The sequence below is a fragment of the Hydra vulgaris genome, chromosome 08 (genome assembly GCF_038396675.1).
Source record: "Hydra vulgaris chromosome 08, alternate assembly HydraT2T_AEP".
Lineage (NCBI taxonomy): Eukaryota > Metazoa > Cnidaria > Hydrozoa > Anthoathecata > Hydridae > Hydra > Hydra vulgaris.
Window position 1 is genome coordinate 68,262,003 of NC_088927.1, and position 5,498 is coordinate 68,267,500.

A 5,498-nucleotide genomic window follows, 5' to 3' on the forward strand; every position below is an offset into this window, starting at 1 on the left:
TACATCTGAATGAAGCTATGAAAGTTTATTATTTTTTAATTTTAGGTGTACTTCCTAGATGAGCCAGGCTAGCACTAGCCGAATAATCCATCAGTTTTGTGAGTCATTTATGCAACACTACAGCTACCTTGTCAAATGGTACAGTAGTCAAGAAGAAATAACTAAAGTGAAACAAAGTTATTTTCAGGCTTGTGGAGTAAAGGGTCTTTTGGGCCTAATTGATGGTTCAATGGTGCCCATCAAAGGAGTCACTGGGGCTGATGAGCCAGCTTTTATTTGCAGGTAAAAAATAGTTTTTAAATGAGCCAAAGTAATCTTTAAATAGGCTTGAGTAGTATACAAATTACTATTAAATAATATGATTGACATTTTTAATTTTTTTTTATTCAGTATTTATTACTGTAGGATCTGAATGATCATATTGAAGAGTTAAAATTCTAGTTCCTAATTATAGTTATAGTGTAATTATACATTTTAACTTATAAAAATTCGTTCATTTTGCTTATTAATATGTTTTGCTTCATTTTTTAGAAAAGGCTATTCAGCTATAAATTGCCAATTTGTTGTCGATTATGATGGACAGTTCAGAGATGTAGTAATTAAATATCCAGGATCATGTCATGATGCTTTTGTTTATTCAAATTCTCAGTCAAAGAAAAACGATGGAAGCTGATCCAGTTGCAGGTTTTCTTTTTGGTGATTCAGGATACGGGTTATCGCCAGTCATGATTACACCATTTAGTCCTGCAATTACCCCTAAAGAAATGTTTTTCAACAATACCCACTCAAGGGTTCGAAGTAGAATAGAACGTTGTATTGGCAGTCTCAAAAACAGGTGGAGATGTCTACATAAGAGTGGCGGAACTCTTCAATATTCTCCTACCAAGTGCTGTTCGATCATTTATACTTGTGTATTACTTGAGAATATGTGCGATTCATTGGGTTTAAAAGAGCCAGATAATGTAGTAGCTAGCGACGATGCAGTTGGTAACACTGAGATAATAACAGATAATAACAGCACTGAAAATAATAGTAATTTTTATCACGTTGGTCGAAGACAAATCAACCAAATTCGACTTGGTTTAACTAGAAGAAATGATTTGAAAAACTATATGTTTGCCAATAGACATCCCCATGTTTTATAACGTTGTGTTATTAAATAAAACTGTTATTTAAAAAAAAAAGCTTTCTTTATTTAAGAAATTTAGTGTGTAAAATAAAAATCTTTTTTTAAACTTTAATAATGATATTTATGTCTATGTTTTTGTGCGATGTCTACGTCTCTAAGTTCATATGGGATTGTATAAATTAATTTTTGTTTTATTTTGAAAAGATGTTAAATTAATCAACAAATATAAAATAACATTCAATTTATTAAAACTATAATATTGATTTGATTATTCTAAGATGCTATTAATGTGCAAAGGGTCTTAAAAATTTAGCTTTTGTTTTTAAATCAACATTAGAACAAATTATTTTAAATCAATAATAGAACAGCTATGCTATTCACTTAAGAATTTTTTTTGTTTCATGTTTCATTTTTTGCCATTCGAACATTCGTTTTTAGCTAATGATGAACATTTTTAACTATTATTAGGTAATAAATAAAATTAATAACAAATCAATTTATTAGATAATATGAATTAGATAATGTACATTTATTAATTATTTGAGATTGCTGAAGCGATTTCTTTCAGGGAATTAGTCATCTTTTCAGATGACTCCGCGAGACTTTTGTCTAACTCCGCAAATGCATCTTAAGGTTGCCAATACTTTCCAAAAGTGGTTGATCAGTTAGAATAGTTGGCTTAAGAGCAGACGCTATTTGCTGTCCGGTTTCAATAATTTGTTGACTAAGCTTGGACATGTTTATCATATAGTTATCTACATTTGATGACGATAACTTTCGTTTTTTAGAGGACTTTAGTGACTGTTTACACTCGACATTCTAAAATTAAATTTAAATTCGATGTTAAGAAATAAAACAATTTTAAACATAAGTAGTAGTTTATTTATTTTATTTACTTTTGTTGTAAAATAAAAATAATTTAAAGGGAGTGATGCACCTGTTTTTGTAAAAATTGGCTCAACAGACGTTTTGTCTTGTATTGTCAAAAAGGTAGGAGACCAGTTGATGCAGTGGAACTTAGCAATTCTTTGGTAATTGAGGATGTATCGTGCAACAATGGTGTCTATAATTCAATATAAGTACTGATTACTGCCAAAAATTGAAAAGAACACTAGGGATCAAAATACAAATAACATATTTTTTGGGAAAATAATATAAAACATACTTTTTTGGACTCTTTTGAACTAGATTGCACTATATTCTCTTTGTAAATCTCATTATCGTTGCAATCTGAAGACTGCATATTGTTGCTAAATTATACAAGTTATATATATATATATTAGGGATATGACTTTTTAATTTTTTTTCAAATAAAATGTTTCCTGTATCATAAATCGATGAACTTTTACCTAAAATCATGAAAAAAGGCCCAAAATAGCTTTCTGCAACAAAAAAAGGTCACCCCCAAAATAAAAATTTGATTTACCATTTTTATACATTCATTTTTGACCGATGTTTTAATCTTAAGCTTAATTCTCAGCTTAATTCTATTTATTTCATTATTTTGTTATGAATTTATAAATATAACGCCACACGTTACCATGGCAACGAAACGGCCGTGTGCCGGCAAATACTTGGAATTGTTATGTGATGACGTCATTGTGTTACCACGGTGATATAGACGACTGTAACAGACTGTAGAAGATTATAGAACTTAGTAGAACATTCTGGAAGCTCTAAATAATTATATAAGCGAGCTGCTGTCAGAGCTCAGTGTTGATAATGTGAATAGTTCTATGAAGTACTCTGCGTGTAACTGAGCTAATAAGGAACTACTGTAGCGAACTAAAGACGCTGTAAGTGTACGAAGTATAAGTAGTTGTAGCATTATCGTTAGGATACGGACTGGATTATCGAACTGTTATCAACATTGACTGGATTATCGAACTATAATTGGATTACTATACAGTTAAAGTATTTTATTAATTAAACGACTTTATTAAACGGATATTTACGCTCAGCTATCCGTAAAGTCGTAACAATATTATATGATGTCTCACAAGAAAAGTCATACCACAGTAACAAAGAACAAGAAGACTTGGACTAAAAATTTGGTGAGATTTCAAGAGTCACACAGAAGAAGAGGAAGCGTGGCTGTAGAAGAACATTCACTCGATGAAAAATCCAGAATACCACTTCAATTGCAGATCGTAGGAAGATACCAGTTTCTCGGAGCATATGTTAAAGGAAGAAAAGAACGAATAGACCAAATTTCTAAGGAAATTACAAAATTGTGGGACAATAAACTGAATTTTCCACGTGTGTCTGATCAAGTGATAAGAGCAAAGCTTATGAAGGTGCTGAAGGTCTATGATGAATGTGTCAAGCGTGGAAAATATGATGTTCTCAATGCATTATTTGACATCACGAAAGTGAATGGCCAGTGGTTATCCTCGGAAGATAAACGTCTATACCACCTACAAAAAGAAAGTAAAGGACAGGTGGGGTACTCAACAGGACAAGTGGCAAGTAAAGAAACCATTCACCCTTCCAAGAGAAGGAAAGTCCAGTCTGAAACAGCAATACCTTCCACATCACAAGTCCTGTCTACCACAGACAGTGGTACTGAATCTGAAAACTGCAAAAGTAAGAGTGAAGATGATGAAGACGACGACGGTGATAAAGACGATGATGAGGACACTCAGAAAAAAACTAGAAAGCACTACAAAAGTAAATTTGCTGTAAGTATGGTTACATCAAGTGAAGTTTCCACAAAGAAAACTGCTAAAATATGCAAGGTAATATCACAACAAGGTATTGATATTCCAACTCCAAGTCAATCAGCAATTTACAAGTCCATATTCATAGAGGCAGGAAATTAAAAAAGAAATGATACAACAACTTAAAATGGAACAGTGGTCCTTACACTTTGACGGCAAACGAATAGATGATAAGGAATATCAGGTAGTTGTACTTCAGAATGAAAGAACTGACGTGAAACTTAATGCACTGCGTTTAAAAGATGGCAAAGCTGAAACTGTTGCTGAAAAAATTGCCGAACTTATTGATGAATACAATTTGTGGAATTCAATTAAGATGATCATTACTGATACAACAAACGTCAATACTGGGAAGAGAAATGGAGTTGTTGTGAAGTTGCAACGTATGTTTAAATTAAAGGGTGTCACAATACCACAATTTATCGGTTGTCAGCATCACGTACTAGGCAGGATTCTCCGTCTGGTGATGGACGAAGAACTTGGGGTGATACCAAATCTCCAAACATTGAATACCCATTTGTGTCTGAACTGTTGAATAAGTATGATGAACTGAAGGATAAGTTTGTGAATGGAACTGTAGAAATTCTTGATAAATCAGGGTGGAGAGACGATATGAAGTTTTTGTACCATTTAACAAGAGTGTTTAGGTTCTATGAAGAACAAAGAAACTTCCCTCTGATTCACTTTCAGAACATTCCTAATATGAGCAATGCCAGATGGGAACTCAAGAGCCATTCTCGCCATTCTGGCGTTCATTCTTATGCCTGAAGCGAGAAAGAATTTCGGAATAAGGTTTGCAGGTTCATTTCATATGAGTGGGCAGAAGATTGAAGTTTAGTAGTCAAAAGTACAATGACAATGACTTCAAGAATTTTATCTGATGTATTGAAGCCTTACAAAAAGGCATTGCAGTCATTCAAAAATCACTGGAAGAAAGAGCCATCCGTCATCGACATACCACGAAGTAATCAGATAGCTGAACGTGCAATCAAGGTGATGCAAGACCTGTATGCTTCCTGCAGAAAGAAAGACAAACTGCAACTTCGATTCATTCTAAGTAATAAGCGCTAGACTCTTTATGAGACGTGAGCATCATGTGACCCATGTACTAAACACAGTAGGCCTATAGACACAGACAGTTATGTATATTGTTGTACTAGACGCTTTGATACTGTTAATTTTGTAATACTTGTATAATTATATATCACATAATGTTTTTTGTTATATCACAGTACATGTTGCATAAATAAATAAAATAACAACAGGAGTATGACTCTTACAACATCTTCAGCCTTTAATATTCATTTACTGTACAAAAGTGTACCTATTGAAAATTCGATTTTTTGGTTTTGGGGTGACCTTTTTTCAAAATATGTCAAAATGAAACATCTATTCGTTCTTTTTACATAAAAGTTCATTGAATTACGATACAGGCCTAGTAGGTTGCAAAAAAGTCATATCCCTAATATATATATAAATATATATATATATATATATATATACATATATATAAATACACAGTAAAGTCCCGGTTATTCAAAATTGCACTTATTAGAATTTTCTGCTTATTCGAAGCAATTTTCATTTCCCGTGAATTTTTTTTAACAAACTAATGCAAAAGCCGTTAAGCAGAAATGCAGTTATTTGAA